The sequence below is a fragment of the Canis lupus genome, chromosome 19, assembly GCF_011100685.1.
Source record: "Canis lupus familiaris isolate Mischka breed German Shepherd chromosome 19, alternate assembly UU_Cfam_GSD_1.0, whole genome shotgun sequence".
Lineage (NCBI taxonomy): Eukaryota > Metazoa > Chordata > Mammalia > Carnivora > Canidae > Canis > Canis lupus.
In genome coordinates this window covers 17716093-17734796 of record NC_049240.1, presented here as the reverse complement: position 1 = coordinate 17734796, position 18704 = coordinate 17716093, and the positions used below count along the sequence as shown (strand labels likewise).

The following is an 18704-nucleotide window of genomic DNA, read 5'->3' as shown; positions in this document are numbered from 1 at the left end:
TGAAAGATTATTGAGGCAAGTGAAAATTTTGGAATATAAATAGTAGGTTAGATAGAAGTATTGCATCAATGTTAAATTTACTGAAGTTGATTAATTGTACTGAGGTCATATGAGAGAATATCTTTATTTTTAGGAAATACATACTGAAGCACCTGGGGTGGAGGGCTGTGATATATACAAATTAGTCTCAAATGGTTCAGAATGATCAAGAAAATGGAGCAAAATGTTAACAAATAGAAGAATCTGGGTAAAGGGCAAATGGGTACTCTTTTTACTCTTGCAACTTCTCTGTGCATCTGAGTTTACTTCCAAACAGAAGTTAAAAATTAAAATCTAAAAATCATCTTAATTGAAAAAAGATAATTTCTGGTGAACATGAACTCATTTTAGATAAATGATGTTTTAAGAATACTATATCTATAATCAATCACCTCGTGTCATCAAACTTTGGTTGAATAATCCATGACTGAAAGAAGGAATATAATTGACATGGATAAATTACTTTAGCTTTTCATTTCAAATTCTGTGGTAACTGACATGAAAAAAATAAGTAGAGTATGTTGACTAAGTCTTTTAGTGATCAAGATTGTCCTGTACACCTCATTTTGTAGTGGCATAAATTTCAAAGGATCTTTCTTTTGTAGTTTTACCCTGCTGGTCATCAGGTTGTAAAAGAGTCCAGTAGTCCTCAAATTTCTCTCCAGGAGATATGTATAGATTCTAACAGTCACATTTTCTTTACAATTTTATTAAAAAGTGATTGCCTATAACATATTTCATGAGAGCAAATTTTAAGGTTTTTAAAAAAATTGATTTAAGTAATCTCTACACCCAATGTGGCACTCAAACTCATAACCTAGAGATCAGGAGTCACACACTCTTCTGGCTGAGCTAGCCAGATGGCCCTTAACTATTTTTAATTATATGAGATTTGCCACCTGAGAAACCCAAAGTCCTTCGTATAACTTTCTTCTGGAAAATATGGTGGGCAATCTTGTCCCCGTTATAAGATACATGATAAAGAACCCAACTTCCCACTTTATTTTTGTTTCACATAGTTCCATACTCAGCTATTTGCTCCCCATTTTCCCCTATTTTCTTCTGGTTTGTGGTAAAATCATTTAAAAAATTCAAATACATAAAAACGTTTTATTCATTCTATAAAATCAGCTTGTCATTAATGATGAAAAAGTTCTGGAGTGGAAAAGAGTTGTTGGCTTTGACCATGCAATTTAATTTGTTTGACATGTCTGATATCAAAATAGCTACTCTAGCTTTCTTATACTATTTGTATGTTTTTAATCTCCTTTTATGTCTAAGTTATCTGTTTCTTTATATGTATGTGTACACAGCATGTAGTTGGATTTTGCATTTTCATCTGGTCTAATAAAGTTTGCTTTCAAATTGGGGTGTCTCTGTAGAGACAGATTAATAGAGGACTCTTTAGAAGGCTGCTTTTATATATGAGCTTTTCCAGGACAAATCAGGTATTCTGAATGGACTTATTAAAAAACCTTTAGCCTCACTGGTAATCAAAGATATGCATATTATATTAACAATGGGATATGATTTCCCTGGTAAACATAAGGGCAAAGAGGGTTTTAAAATGCTAATCTCAGAGTGCCTGAGGATGAAGTGAAATAGGTAGCACTGGTGAAGTGTAACTTGGTACATATTTTTGGAGGGCAATAGACAAAAAGGGTTTCAAAATTGCTTATATTCATGGATATTCATCACACAGTTATTTATCTTAAAGATCTGAAACAAGCAAATAATGAAGGAATATTATATTTTCAGAGAATATTAAATAACATGGGAAAATGCTTCTGATACAATATTGAGTAAAAAGGACAACTAAAAATTACACTTTTAGGATTAGAGTTTTGATAAAAAATTAAAGTAGCATTTTAGAATATGATGTCATATACATGGGTGCCTGGGTGGCTCCCTTGATTAAGCATCTGCCTTTGCCTCCGTTCGTGATCCCAGCATCCTGGGAATGAGCCCCACATTGGGCTCCCTGCTAGGAGGGGAGTCTACTTGTCCCTTTCCCTCTGCCCCTTACTTGTGCTGTCTCTCCCTCTCTCTCAAATAAATAAAATCTTAGAATACTGTGTCATATACAATCATAAAAATGTGTAATGTACATCTCTATTTTTTTAATCCTAGAATTAAAAAAAAAAAAAAGGATTTGTTGGTTTAGCAAGGAATACTCCAAAATATCCAGGCCAAAAAATAATCCATTTGAGGATCTCCAGGGATGGAAATTCCAGAACTATTCCTAGTGTTTTTTAACTATGGAAATCTGAAAAGTTTTAACTGAAGTCTCCCTGATTTAATTTAAATCTGTGTCTCATTCTGATTTGCAATATTGTAAACATTTCTCAAAATTCTCCTCCTTAAAAGAAACTGTAAAGATATTACTAAAACCACATTAGCCACCTCTTTTATCAAATATCTTTATTGTGATCTTTTTTTCTCATTATTTAGCATTATACCATTTTTTAAATGTGTCTTTCTTCCTTGAATCTGCTTCAACCCTGTAAATTTACTGGTAGGACCCTGCAGCAAAAAGAAAAATCATGTTTGTCATTAACTTCTTTCCCTTCTTATGCCTTCTCATTTATTTTCTACCTTTGCTGGAATATTGAAGACTTTAAGAGGATCCCAAAAATAGTTGTAGTAACAACAATGGGTTTTTTAAAAATTTCTTGTTTATCTTGGATAATTTAACTGTCAGAGGACGGAAGGGATGGATTTATATATGCTGGAAACATGCCATGTGGCAGCACTGTGAAAAGTGCTTTACATGTATTACCTTGTACAGTTTTACAAAACCTTTGCCGAGTAGTGATCATCGAGTAGTGATCATCGTTTCTGTATTAAGGAAAGGACAGGGCAGCCCGGGTGGCTCGGCGGTTTAGCGCCGCCTTCAGCTCAGGGCCTGATCTTGGAGACCCGAGATTCAGTACCATGTCAGGCTCCCTGCATGGAGCCGGCTTCTCCCTCTGCCTGTGTCTGTGCCTCTTTGTGTGTGTGTGTCTCTCATGAATAACTAACTAACTAACTAACTAACTAACTAACTAACTAAATAAATAAATAAATAAATAAATAAAATCTTAAAAAAAAAAAAGGACAGGACATCAAGAGTTATACAGGTTAGGTAATTAGTCAAAATCAAACAGTGTATCTACATCAGACTGGATTCAACCTCAGGTATGTCTGAGCTCTTACTGCCATACAATGCAGTTTTTTAAAAGAATAAAATCTCAGTTGGATCTTTTTAAGCTTGATCTGAAATGCTGAAATTAGCATTTTTAGTATATCATCAAAGCTTTCAATTAGGCAGAATTTTGTTGTTGTTGTTGTTGACCTGATTTACAATGAGTTAACAGCAAGGAGAGTTTCCACTTTATTTACTTCCACATGTCTGTCATGGTGGTTCCATAGAACCTTGAGGTTCATATAATTACCTATAGTCACCCTTGGTGGCAAATGGTAAACTACTGACCAACTAGAAGGATTTGAAATATGACTGCTAGAACAGCCTGTCTGCGGATATATGAGGAAGATTTCAGTGAGGTTCAAGGTCAGGGACATCACAGAACTACAGAATCCTCGTAATTGTTTAGAAGGGGGACATGGTGGGGATGACAGTGAACAGTAAGGATCCCTCCCAGGCCATAGCGCCTCTTGCTTCCCTGTCTTTAATAACTGAGAATGACACTAAAGATGATAATTTAAAATTATTTTATAAAACTTGTTTTTATGACATAGTTAGGCATATAAATAACATAGATAATATAGTATTTATTTGCATTCTGGCATTCTGCTTAAGACATTAAACATTACAAATACAATTGAAACCCTTTCTGTATCCACCCCAATCCTGTCCCTACCTTCCCTCTTTCCCCAGGGGTAGTATATGTTTGATATTTATGCATATTAATAATTATAGCTTTAAAAAATAATTATAGCTTTAATTCAGTCACTTTCACTGATGTATAGTATTCCACTCTATGAACATATTATAATTTATTTACCTTCAAATTGATGGGCATTTAGGAGACAAAGATAAGGCTGGTGGAATGTTTGATTAAAAGCAAGTTATTTCTAGTCTTATTTTTGTGTTGGGAGATGGGATCAACAGATGTTTATTTCGATAAATAAATAAATAAATAAATAAATAAATAAATAAATAAATGTAAGCCTAACATTCATAGCCCAATGATGACAATGTGTCATGGACCAAGGATAATGATTAATCCAATTAATGCATACCAGATTTCTTTCTTTTTTTTTTTTTTTTTAAGATTTTATCTATTCATTCATGAGAGGCACAGAGAGAGAGAGGCAGAGACACAGGCAGAGGGAGAAGCAGGCTCCCTGCAGGGAGCCTGATGTGGGACTTGATCCCCGGGCTCCAGGATTACACCCTGGGCCGCCCTGGGCCGAAGGCGGTGCTAAACCGCTGAGCCACTGGGGCTGCCCACATACTAGATTTCTAATAAAAGTGACAGCTGTGTTAGTTTGCTAAGGCTGCCAAACGAAGTACTACAGACCAGGTGGCTTAAACAATAGAAATTTGTTTTCTCACAATTGTAGAGGCTGGAAGTCCAAGATGAAGATGTTGGCAGGGCTGGTCTCTTCTGAAGCTTCCATAGATGGGTTTATAGATGGCCATCTTTTCCTCCTTGGATAATTCCTCCATGGCTGTGTCTTCCTATGTCGGGCTCCTAATCTCCTTTTCTTATAAGGACACTAGTCACAGAGGATTAGGGATCACACTAATGACCTCATTTGAACTTAATTACCTCTCTGAAGACCCTGTATCCAAATACAGTCGCATTCTGAGGTACTGGGAATTAGGACTTCAATATATGAATTTGGGGGGGCACAAGTCATCCTCTAACAACTGGTATAGATAATGCTTCAAAGACATTCCTTTAAAGGTCTCTTTGTACAAATAAGTGCAGGTTTCCCAGGGAATCCACTTAAGTATAGAATGGCTAGATCATATTACAGAATATTATTAAATGAATGACAGCAACGATGTTCGTACAGTGAGAGTTTGAAAAAATGATTATAGTAGCTAGTATTTCTCAAGTGCCAATAACTATATTATGCAAAATGATGTTTAATTTTTACAACATCTATTTGAGGTAGGTATTATCATTATTCCCATTTTACCAAAAAAGGAAGCCGAAGCTTATAGAAATTAAGGAATCTTTCAAAGGGCCTGCAGGAGCTATCGATAAAGCCAGGATTCTAACCCAGGTCTGCTGGTTTCCAAAGCCCATGTTTTTATAATCTAGTAGCTTCTGTCACAGCTTCATTTGGAGAGCGAACACACACACTCCCCCTACCCTTAGGAAGTGCCACCCCAGAGCACAGTTAGCACTGGTTCAAAAATCCATTTATCAAGCCGCACTAGATGTGACTGGAAATGGAATGACAACACTTTATGAGAACAGCCCAGGCAAAGAAAAGAGGTACAAATTCCCTGAAAAACAATGCCCAAAGGCACATCTGTGTTAATTTCTAAAAATAGAAAAGCATAGAAACCTTGTGGCTGTGGAGCCCTTGCTTAAAGAGCAGAGGCACCACATCCTGTGACGCCAAGAAGTGGTGGCGGAAGTCCCCGTGAACAATGGCCACAGATGCCAGCCGAGGAGAGAACAGTGCAGGGGGAAGGACCGGGTGTCACCCCCCAGCTGTGGGACGTGCAGAGGAAGGAAGTACAGGACGAGCTACAGCTCGGGCCTCCGCGGGTGGCTGTGAGCATCATGCAACCTCATAGATGCAGGCCGCTGGGTGTGGCACCTGGCACAGAGTGCGCGCTCGGTTCAGGTTGCTTAGCACTGCTGTTATTCTCTTTATGTGGTCCGTTTCCCCATGACACACAAGACAGAAACAGCAGCCTCTTCGAAGGAGGAGGTAAGAATTAGGTCTATTAGTAAGTCCTCCTTTACTATACTGTGGTGGAGATGTGTGTTCCATTAATCTAATTAACACAATCTTTAAGTAACAGTTTTGCAAATAGATCCTGGACAACACTTGGGGGGGAAAAGTGGTACTTTTTTACTTTTATAACATGAGAAGTCTGAATATGTTTGCCTTATCACCCTAACTCAAGCTGGAAAGGAAAATTCAAAATTTCACTTGAAGCATAAGCACTAGTAATGTTTAGCCAATGAAGATTCAGTTCTTGGGGTGGGGATACTAAATATACAGGGTCAAGTGATTTGAGATGATTTTTGCTCTTTTTTCCTCTCACTCCTTCCATCTATTCAGCCCAACTAGAATTTTTTCTCTTGAAAAATTCTAAAAAGGGGGCACTTGAGTGGTTCAGTGGTTGAACATCTGCTTTTGGCTCAGGTTGTGATCCTGGGGTTCCTGGGATCGAGTCCCACAGCTGCTTCTCCCTCTGCCTCTGTCTCTGCCTCTCTCTCTGTGCGTCTCACTCCTTCCATCTCTTCAGCTCAACTAGAATTTTTTCTCTTGAAAAATTCTAAAAAGGGGTACTTGAGTGGTTCAGTGGTTGAGCATCTGCTTTTGGCTCAGGTTGTGATCCTGGGGTTCCTGGGATCGAGTCCCACAGCCTGCTTCTCTCTCTGCCTCTCTCTCTCTCTGTGTCTCATGAATAAATAAAAATAAAATATTTTTAAAAATTCTAAAAGATCATAGAATTAAGGGTAGGAATAATTAGGTCATTGAAGCCATTTTTCTGCTGAGAAGATATGCCCAAGGTACAATCTATAATGCTTTTCCTAGTGTGGCTTTGAACAATGTGTCTTTTATGAGATAAACAGTTGTAGACATGGAGGCCTCCATTTATATCCAGAACAGGGATGGCACAGGGAGGAAGACGCTCTCAGAGGCACACCTCCCTGAACCAGACCTGATCTGCTGGCAGGAACTCAGAAGGGCAAAAGGGTAGTAAGGACTCCACTTTGATGTGCAGTCACTGCTGTGTGGATGTGTGTGTGTGCAGGGGGGCAGGGCGAGGGTAATAAATACCAGGGAGAGTTTTGCAATGCATGCCTATCAGCTGAGCATTGGACAAACATTTTTGCCACCAGCTATTTCCCCAAGGCTTCTGACAGTTTGTGCAACTTGTGTAAGACATTCCTGAAAGAGAGGAGCATTTGTTCAACTTATATAACTTCTTTTTATATCATAAGACTAAAGCAGTCCTTCCGGGCTCATGTCCTGTTGAACGTAGTCCAATTGAAACTTCTTTCCTTTCCATACTCAGAAACCTGACTACCTGTTTAAATTCCTCCTGATAGCACAGCTTACTGTTTGCCCTCGGTCCTTCTCTGGCCCTCCCATACACACAGATTTCATAATGACATTCCTTCTTCCTCTTGTAATTCTATTTAACTGTTAAAAAAAAAAAAAGAAGCAACAGCTTATGTTTGAACAATTTCTACAATGCGTTCTTAAATTGAATATGTGTGTAAAATGCATATACTTTTAAAGCATAGGGAATACTATGTGATTCTAGAATTGCAAGGTAGGAGTTTAGCTAATGGAGTTTTGGGGGGGATATTATGATGTGTGCATAGCTGGGGACACTACCTCTCTGGAATCTGGGGAATTTGTATTCACGTACTTCCTGCCTCCAGCAAAGGAGTTCAATAAAGCATGTGGAACTTCTTATATTTGTTATAGCTTTTGTTTCCTGACCACTTTTTTTTGAAAGAAATGCTGATAGGTTATGCTTTGATGTATTTTTATTTAGAGGTTTTCTATACAAATTGGTTTAAGGTGTTATGACTGAGTATAAGTTCTCTGATAATCATTATTCTACTCCAGTGCTGTCTAGTACTTCTTTTGTGGCCTCATAAGATTGCCAATTCATCAAAGCAAACTTGGTGGGTGAGGGAGTGACACACACCTCGTTTAAAGGTTGACAATGGGGATGCCTGGGTGGCTCAGGGACTTGAGCGCCTGCCTTTGGCTCAGGTCCTGATCCTAGGGTCCTGGGATTGAGTGCCATATTGGGCTCCTTGCGGGGAGCCTGCTTTTCCATCTACCTATGTCTCTGCCTCTCTCTCTCTCTCATGAATAAATAAATAAAATCTTAAAAAAAAAAAAAAGATTGACAATGTATGGTTTACCTTCATGGAGACATTCCTACTTGCCTTTCATGGAAGCCCTTGAGTTAAGAGCACAGATGGTATTGATTCATCTGACACGTGAGGCCATCAGGCTCAGGGAGGTGAAAGGCTTTGGCCCAAGTCATGCAGCTAGTAAGTGGCACAGCAAGTCTTTTCACCCCAAAAGCATTTTTGCATAATCAGGCTAGTTTCTACTATTGTTGTAGTTACCGTGTGCTAGTCACTGAACTTAGTGCTTCGTGCACATTATTTCAGTGAATACTGCCTGCTACCAAGGAAGATGGCATTCATTACTGCAGAAGAGGAATCCGAGACTCATATCACCCAGAATCTTCTCATTTAGAACCAGGTCATTTAATGTGACCTCTTTGAAGCCCTTCAAACTATAGCACACTCAGTTTAACCTATGTCTCTCATTAAATGTTAGATCCCTTTCCCTTCTCCATAATACCTGTTGGTGCCAGGGTGGGCTTTGCTTTAAGATCATGAAAATAGAAGAAAGAAAATGCACACAGGTATGACACGGTAGTGGTGGAGATTTGGCTGTCACGAGAATGCTCGGTGGGGTACTCTGAACCATGTACTGGGAAACCAAGAACAGTATGACACTAATGCAGCCTGAACCCAAAAGTGAAAAGTGAGGAAGACATGAGCCGTCTGTGCTCAGTACAGCTGTTCCCACAGGGAAGAGGCCAATGTGAACTCCAGGCTGTCTCAGTGTTGCATCGCTCTGTGTTTATAGTATCCTGGCATTCTCGACATTGACTGGAGAAGCCTGTCCCATAATTCCATGAAAGGTTCTCAACTTGGGACTATCTCTCTCTTTTTTTTTTTTTTTTTTTTTTAATTGTTGCTATTGCTGCACTGTTGGTATTATCTGTGAGCAATCTTAGTGGATTTGGTAGGCTTTGGGACCAAACTGCACTGGGAAATTCTGGAAGTGGAAAATCTGAGTAAAAATCTTTAGGAAAATACAATAAAGTGTTCCCAAGAGTTAAAATGAATCAGTTGAATATGTGTGGCTTATATTCTTAAGTTTAAAATTAAGTTTCACGGCGCGGCCTCTTATTCATGAGGCTGGCTACAAAAAAATTACCATTATTTTTGAAACCTTCTATTTCAAATGATATTGGGTTTTTAATATTATTCCAAAGTAAGAAATGTGATGTATCAGAGCTACTATTGACTCTTATAGGTTTCAGCTTTTCCAGCTATAAATGGGAATGAAAACATACCTGCTGAGAGGTATAGATTTATTTTAAATTATTGGAGATACCCAACAAAACTATCATCACGAAATTAAAATGGTTATTCAGAAGAACTGAATGTCTACTCTACAAGCAGAGTTAGGTTGATATCCTAAAGAATAACTGACTGAATATCATTTGTCTTATGTGCAAATAAAGTCTTTTCTCTCTGTGGACTGGTTTCTTTTTGTCCAAAGAGAAAGCTAATCTGAAATTACTGAAATGGAATAATCCAGATACAGACACTGTTCATGTGAGTGTGGTCATATGTGAGGGCCGGATAAACTTCTGAATGGACAAGTCAGGTTTGGGCAAGGAAATAGAAACCATTCTTTGTGTTCCAGATATAAAGAGTTTAATTGATAATTAGGAACTTGTACAACTTTTGGAAGAGCTGGAAGGAGGGGCGGAGGGGTTCACCAGTGCTGCCACTGAAGGTCAGAGAGGCTGCCCCGAAGGTCAGAAGACATGACACTGATGCCCACAGCCTGAAACACATGGAGTAGTTTTCAAAAGCTTGTTTGCAAGCCTCTGCACTTCTTGAGAATCTCCGAGAAGCCCTCACTAACTCTATCAGCCTCGTGGGTGGATGTCCAAACCTGGTCTGTGTGTATGTGTGCAAATACCTCCAGAAAATCAGAAAATTAGCAGGAAATTAGCTTCACTTTCCACGTCTATCCCAGGTCCTCTTCCATAACTCTGCAAGAGGATTCCAGTGCAGTTCTCAGGCTTGGAAGAGGTTGTTGGTGGTGCCAGCTTGGCAGTAGCCAATCTAACACACAAGGCTATTTTTCTAAATTCTTAAAAAATAAAATTTGATATTTCACTGAACAAAAATAGACCTTGGCATAACTGACTTCCTTCCTTCCTTCCTTCCTTCCTTCCTTCCTTCCTTCCTTCCTTCCTTCCTTCCTTCCTTCCACAAAATATGCTTTGAATAGCCAGGCTATTGCTATGTGCTAGGAAAACTATTGTACCGAGATAGGCTAATATTTGTTCTAGTCAGGCAAACCATTAATGTACAAGGAAACTCCACAAAAAATAATAGCTTTTGATGCTCTGAAGGACACAGGTGCCATTGGGTTGTGGCATTTTAGATTGATTGGTGCCTCTCTGGTATTTCACATAATACCTCTATCAGACTTATCTGGATGTATTTCTTACTCACTTTGTGAAGTTTTAAGCTCTTGGGGGACAGGTAAGGTAGCCTACTTCTCATTTTATTCCTTACAAGTTGTACAGTAGAGCAAGCACCAAATAAATGTTATTCGTTGGGCAAATGTGGACCACAGTTCAGAATTCCATACAGAGTCACGTGGTTCCAGGTGAATCAGATGGATGAAATATTTTAGTTTTGTGTGTGATTCACATACTTATGTAAACAAACCTACGTGGTAGGGATTGGTCATATATTCCTCTGATCCTTTTGTTGAATACCTGGCATCTAAGCCTTGACAACTCTGATTCTCAGAGTTCTGATAAAATAATCCTCCTTTGAGGGGGTGGATTCTTCTAGGCTAACTGCATGAAGGCGGCAGGGTCAAATGTAACAGAAACTATCAGAAGATAAAACAGGTCAATTAATATATTAGACTAGAGTTCCATTACACCTTGTGATCTCCACTTAACAGTTTTCTTCTCAGAGAATTTTTCCCTGAGCAGCATGATGCTTCTCAAAAATGATGCAAGTGAAAAATTAAAGCCCATCACAAACTCAGGAGAATAAATGTTTTGGGTTGAATTGTTCAGATTAAACAGCTATATCAAATGTAGTAATTGACATGTGAGTGGAGTAATTGTGTACCTCTTGTGAGAATGATCCATATGGTGAAACACAGATAGCTCAAACATGGGGATAACGTTGGGGATAATGTTGAAAGCCCACATCTTCCTGAAAAGCAGATCATATAATGAATTGTGTCAATCGTTTCCTCTTACATGTTGTTTGCAAATGTAAATCTCTCTTCTTTTGTATTTCATCAAAATTGAGATAGCTGGAAGAAGAAATATGCCAAGAGTTAAGTTCTTCATCTTTTTGGCTGTCTCTCCACAAAAACATATCCTATATCATCTCTTCTGCTGGTGATTGTGATTCTCCCTGGTAAGAAACAGTCTTGTACCAGGGATTGATTGGGAAGACCAGGTTGCAAATTTTGCTGCTGTCTGTAAACACATTGTTAAATGTGGCTAGTTAGAAGGCAGCCAATTCTGTGAACCTTTCTGTGGCTTACCATTTCCCCTTCTGCTTCCCAACTTCCCAAAACTATTAATGGCACATTTTGCCCTAGCCTGTGTTGCATCCAATGATAAACAGATGGATCCCAGCCACAGCATGAAGATGGGAAGTCTGTTTGGGCACAATATGTTTCATATTCCTATCCAGCTGCCTCCTGCTTCCGTCTTCATAGAGTCTGCTGAAAAATCAGGACTTCTCATTGTAATCTACAACCCCCACCGCCCCGCCCTTTCCTCCTCTGTGGCTGTAAATTATTTCTCCAGTAGTGATTTATGTAGTATCTTTAAGGAAGAAAGTCTGGCAGCAACACGAGGAGAAAGATATTCTGGGAGAGCCACAAGAGCACCCCTAACCCTTCCCGCCCCCCCTGGCTAGGTAATGTCCTGGAGCATTAAACCATAGTTCTCTTTGATTTTTTGACTGTGAAAGAAAACAAAAACTTATTCCCTCTCCCACATCCTTCTCCCCACTTCAGACCAAAGTACATTTAATTACTTCTCAGTGTCATGTTAAGATGTGCTGATAATTCTTCTGAAAAAGATCAATTTAGTCACAAGAGTAGTGTTACTTGAGTAGGCCCTCGGATCACCATGCCCCATGCCGCATATCTCATTTATCCATGTTGAACCATTTAACCTATTAAATCGGCTTGACTTCACTTGTCTCTACTAGGCATATGACGGGAGTTACATGGTAAGGAAACATTTCTGGGGAATTTTAATATCCAAAAAGTATGGATTGCTCTGTTGGTTTTATTTTATTTGCTGTGACAACCAATTAGTCAAAATATTTACTGGGTGCCACTCTAGGCAAAGCACAATTTCATATGCTATCATGAAATCTACGTCATACCCTGGAATGGCAATGATCACTTAGATTTTTTTTTTTCTGTAGTGGGTGTAACGACCTACCCCTCCTTCCTACTTTAGAGCAGTGTCTAGCACATTGTAAGCAATTTTGACTGGAGAGTGTCATGCAGGTTGGAGACATAATCTTGCTTTATAAAGATTAATATGAGAAGCTGAATTTCAAATCAGAAGGATAGTGAATAAACATGAAATTGGCACAGAGAGAATTAGTTTCGAATAGAAGGCTTCAAGGTGGTAATCTTTTAGAGCTACTACCTGAAGTCAGACTGTTGTCTATCAAGTGGTCTCATAACATGGCATTTAGTTTCATGAATTTATGATGATCTGAACTTGTAGGATCAGAAACTTGGCTCTATCACTGTGTGGAAAATGAATCCTTTCATAGGAGCGGATTCATAGGTCAAGCTCATAGAGACTGATGTATAATCACAGTGTCCATTTATTAATTTAGATTTAGAAATAACTGGCAGAAAGATCCAGATTCAAATGCTTTGGTTAGCATATTTTCATTTTTTCTCTTTATAGATAGACATACTTTTGTTATGTCATACAAATGATACTCAATTTAAGCCACTGTAGGTATTTTGTTGTTGCTGGTGGTACTTTGCAGTCAGATGCAATCTTGATATTTCTTGTTCTTTGACTCAAAAAATGTTTCTCCTGGATCTTTCCTCTTCCACATGAGTTTAGGATCAGCTTAACGAGATAGACCTATGTACATCGAGAAGGAAAAAAAGAAAAAAAGAAGAATCTATTGTGATTTTTAATTGGAATTGCATGGAATTTAGAGATTGATCTGGGGGAAATGAATGTGTTTCTGATGGTGGATATACCCATCTACGAATATTTTATGTATATGTAAGTAATTTTATGTTTATTTTATGTGCATATAGATATATTTTTAAATCAGGTCTTATTTTATGTCTTTCAATGATGTTTTAAAGTTTTCTTATGTAGATCTTTCTCACCTTTCTGACATTTATTACAAAATGTCTTAAATGTCTTTAATAGTTAAAAATTACATTTCTTTACCATTTATTATTGGTGCGTATCAATGAACTTGGTTTCTGTACATTCCAAGTAAATTTACCAACATATTAGTTCTAATAGTAAATTCTATATTACTTAATAGTGTATAAATTCTCTTAAGTTTTCTACACAGTCATATCATCTGCAGACCAAGACAATTTATTTTTCTCCTTTCCAGACATGGCAGAAACATTTAAAATCCTCTGAATATTCACACGCTTCCCCCCCACACACATTTTTAGCCCTTTGAAGTTAAGGCCATGTAACTTGCATGTAAGTTCTCAAATTTAGTTATTCATATTTTTCTCTTAAGATTAAAAAACCACTGCATGTGTAATGAGCTCTTTTTATGTATTCCTAGTATCAGTAGTTAAGACTTCTAATGTACTTTTTTTTTTTTTTTTTTTTACTCATGATAGTCACAGAGAGAGAGAGAGGCAGAGACACAGGCAGAGGGAGAAGCAGGCTCCATGCACCGGGAGCCCGACGTGGGATTCGATCCCGGGTCTCCAGGATGGCGCCAAACCGCTGAGCCACCCAGGGATCCCCTCTAATGACCTTTTAAATACCTACCTTAAGGTCCCCGGGTGGCTCAGCCGGTTGGGCAACTGACTCTTGATTTCAGCCTGGGTCATGATCTCAGGGTCGTGGGATTGAGCCCAAGTTGGGCTCCCTGCCCTGTGGGGAGTCGGCTTGAGGATTCTTCCTCTCCCTCCCCTCCGCTCCTGCTTGCATGTGCACCTAATTTCTCTCTATATATAATGGGTAAAGAAATCTTTAAATAAATACCTACCTTAGCTTATCTTACATTAATGACAGTACTTTTATTTGTTCAGTTCTAAGTATTTTCTAATTTGTATTGTGATTTCTTCTTAAGTCCATGATTTAGAAGTATTTCAGACATGAATTTTAAAAATCACTTATTTAATCTTCTACTTTTAATTAATTATATTAAAAAAATATGATCTACCAGATGTCAGTTCTTTCTTACTAGCCGAGATTTACTTTGTGGTGTCATGTGAAGCAAAATTTTCTAAACATTCCATTTGCACTTGAGTAGAATTTTTGTATCTTAATTGGCAAATGCAGTGTACTGGATAGGTTTCCCAAATTTTCTATATCCCTATAGATTTGTTTTTAACAGCTTTAATGAGGTATAATTTAAATGCTATAAAATTCAATGATTTAAAATTGCATAATTCAATGATTTTTAGTAAATTTATAAATTGTGCAAACATCACTACAGTAATTTTAGAACATTTCACCTTAAAAAGATCTCTCCAGTCTGTTTGTAATAATCCCTGTTCCCATCCTTATTGATTTGTGTAGGCTTGGTCCACCAGTTTCAGAGAGGCATGAATATGAGATGGCTTTGTCAAATTTGTCTTTGTAATACTGTAAATTTTCACTTTTCACATTTTATAGCTATTTTATTAAATACATACAAGTTTAAAATTGTCATATTTTGTAGACAAATTGTTCATTTGATCATTATATTGTATCCATCTCTAAAAATTCCTTTTGTCTTAAGGCCAGTTTTGTTTGCTGTTACTCTAGCTACAACAACCTTCTTTGGGTTAATATTTACTTGATATATCTTTTCCATCACATTAATTTAAATGTTCATGTCTATAAATTATATGTATATCTGCTGGAATCAAGACATGTTGTATTTAGTCTTTCTGTCTAATCTGATAATCTCAGTCTTTTAAGAGGGAAGGTAATACATTTACATTCAGTGTGACTGTTGCCATATTTGCTTTATTTTTTTTTAAGATTTTATTTATTTATTCATAGAGACACAGAGAGAGAGAGAGGCAGAGACACAGGCAGAGGGAGAAGCAGGCTCCATGCAGGGAGCCCGATGTGGGACTCAATCCCGGGTCTCCAGGATCACGCCCCAGGCTGCAGTCGGCGCTAAACCGCTGCACCACCTGGGCTGCCCGCCATATTTGCTTTAATTTCTATATATTATTTGTTGCCTTTTTTTTTTTTTTTTTTTTTTACTGTGCATTTTCCCTTCTTTTCTTCCTTTTCTCCCCCTACTTCCTTTCCTGCCTTTTTTTAGTTGACTGATTTTTTTCCCCAATTCTCCACCAATTCCAGTTTGGAAGTCTTATCTTCTATATAAATACATACATACATATACTTGTATGTGCATATGTGTATGAATATATATGTATGTGTGTGTACCTGTGTATAAAATCCTTGACTTATCTTTTACCTTAAAAGTTATTGTCATGTAGCATTTTAGTTCCATCCTGATTTTTACTCTTACACTGCAAAGTATTTTTAAGATTTGCACATGTTTACCATTTCTTGGCATAAAACTATCTCTTGCATCTTATGTCTGCCTTCTGAGTTTGAGCTCTTCTTCCTGAAGTACATATGTTAGAAATTTCTCAATGAGAATTTGATAATAGTGAAGACTTTGATTCTTTGTGTGTGTGGAAATGTCTATTTCATCCTTATTACTGAATAAAAATTTGTTTGAAAATAGAATCCTGAAATACCTGGTATTTTCTCTCAGCGTGGTGAAATTATATTGACTTGTCAGCTGTGTCTTCTGTTAAGAAATCTGATATAAATCCATTCTTCATCTATTTGATTTTTTAATCTTTGCTGTTTTTATGGTCTCCCCTTTATCTAGATGTATATTTATATTTATTTACTCTGTTCAGCACTCACCATGCTTTCTGAATGTAAGAATTCACATCATTCATCCATTCTGAAAAAACTTTAACTACTAGATCTTCAAATTTTACTTCTCCCTCATATTTTCTATATTTCTGAAAATCCTGTGATGGATTTTCTCATTTTATATTCTATGTTTTTTAAACTCTCTTCCGTATTTTTAAATCTCTTTCTGTGTTGAATTCTGAAGTGTCTTCCATAGAGTCCTGGTCTTTTAATGTTTTTAGTTACTTATTTTAGGTCTTTAATCAATTTAAATGTATGATTTAGTAGTATCTAATTTAGAATTTCTAACTATTTTAATTTTGCTATTTAATTCTGTTGCTGTGTTTGTTGATTCCCAAATGTGGTCGATTCCTCATATATTTTATAATTGTTAATTATGTGGGGATCATTTTTAGTAGGGCTTTGTCTATGTGAATTTTGTGCATCTTGAGTTGAGGGTGTATTTCTCCTTAAGGTTTATATTTGCCCTGACAGAATTTCCAGGGATATAGAGACATAGGGCCAATTTGTGTGTTAACTTTAAGGTTTGGGGTCTGAGACTATGTTGGTATTAGATACATCTTAATTTCTAGCTATGTGTGAAATCTTAATTTCTAGCCAATGGTTATTGATACCCAAGTCCAGACTGAGCTAAAAAGGTATCTGCCAGTTAGTGCATCCTTTAGTGCACCTATACTTTTCCAGCTACTTTTATTATCTTTTCTTTTCCTCCTACAACCAAATCTCCACACTCTATTCTGCTTCTATCTGGAGGCAGAGCCTCTTGTTCATTTTGCCTGCTTGAGAACAATGATGTGTCTAGATGGCCCATCATAGTATTGCAATTAGTCAATCACTGTGTAGCTTAACTATTCTTCCTATACCTCCAAACATGATCATGCTATTTAATTCCAAAGTGGTGGCCTCCTGACCTCATTCTTGCCTATGGCTCCCTTCTTCTACCCAACACTCACAGCAACACCTAAGATTAGTGTTTGATTGATGGCTCTCTTCCAGAGTGAAAGCTTAATAATACATGACTATAGAACTGAACTGTCTGAGAGCAATGAGGATGACCAGATCTAAAATAATAGAGTCTAAAAAAAATAAATAAATAAAAATAAAATAATAGAGTCTAGGTGAGGATGCTGAACAAATCAAAAGCAAGGTGGCTGCAAGTATGGTGGAGAGTGATAAGGTAAGGTTGGCAGCCAGGGGTCTTCACCTACAAAGAGGAATGAAGATGGTTAATACAACAAGGCATTCCTAGGGGTGATATAGATGGGAAGCCAACAAAGATATGCTTCATTTACACAAAAGAAGTTAAAAATGAATAATCATGAGGCTGAGGGGAACCACTCCAATAAAAATCACAATTCTTTTGCCAGTTTCATACCTGAGCCAGTTTGTTTTTGACCTATAACCCACTGACTATAGGAAGGACAGTTTCCCCAGGAGAAAGGACTGTGCAACAAGATAGCAAGTCTACATATGATGATTCCTTCCAATTCTTCCCCATTAGCCCATAGTCACTACTTGGGAAACCATACATTGAGGAAGGGGAATACCGAAGCCTTCCAAGGGCTGTTTGATCTTGATATTCAGGGATTTGAGGTGTCATTATGACTTCCCTATGAGAATGGGGGCACATAGCAGTCAGATAATATATGTCATGGTAGCTTAAAATCTAATTCCCAGTGGGTCCAGTGGGTCCATGGATCAACTAATGGTCATTTTACTGATCCCCAAGTGTATAATTTGTTTTATTTATTTATTTATTTTTTTATTGGTGTTCAATTTGCCAACATATAGTATAACACCCAGTGCTCAACCCATCAGGTACCCCCCTCAGTGCCTGTCACCCAGTCATCCCGCCCCCCCCCCCCACCTCCTTTTCTACCACCCCTAGTTTCCCAGAGTTAGGAGTCTCTCATGTTCTGTCTCCCTTTCTGATATTTCCCACTCATTTTTTTCTCCTTTCCCCTTTATTCCCTTTCACTATTTTTTATATTCCCCAAATGAATGAGACCATATAATGTTTGTCCTTCTCCCCAAGTGTATAATTTGAATGGACACACTTGGAAGTTAATACAATCTCCCCACTGGTTCCTTGGCCTATGAGGTAAAAGCTATTATATTATAGTAGGGAAGGACAAGTGAAAATCTCTGAGACTACCACCTCCTTCAATTCAGCCACAATATAGCATCTCAGGAAAAAATGGCAGCAATTAGGTCTATTCTTAAAACCTAAAATGCAAGATCCTCATTAGATCTCCATTCATTTCACCGTTCTGGCCTTTACAATAACTAGATAGATCCTGGAGGATAACAGTGGATGATCACAGATAAAACCACATAGTAGCTTAAATTAGAGCTGCTGTGTCAGTTGTGAGATCTTTGCTAGAGCAAATGAACACTGCCTGAAATACATGGTATGTGGCCATTAATTTGGCAAATGTTCTTTCCTTCCTCATCAGAAAGAAGAATCAGGAGGTACCTGGGTGGCTCAGTGGGTTGA

At 37.7% G+C, this 18704-nt stretch overlaps 2 long non-coding RNA genes across 2 annotated transcripts; one reads left to right on the top strand and one right to left on the bottom strand.

The window, feature by feature from the left end:
* Window positions 1-2465: 2465 nt before the first annotated feature.
* On the bottom strand, window positions 2466-5756 carry LOC111091049. The gene is made up of 3 exons (XR_005373767.1): window positions 5566-5756; window positions 4598-4761; window positions 2466-2562 (listed from the first exon to the last, which is right to left on the bottom strand). It is a non-coding gene; the product is annotated as an uncharacterized LOC111091049 (long non-coding RNA).
* Window positions 5711-15348, top strand: LOC119864382. The gene is made up of 3 exons (XR_005373768.1): window positions 5711-5937; window positions 13169-13336; window positions 13927-15348. It is a non-coding gene; the product is annotated as an uncharacterized LOC119864382 (long non-coding RNA).
* The last annotated feature ends 3356 nt before the right edge of the window (window positions 15349-18704 follow it).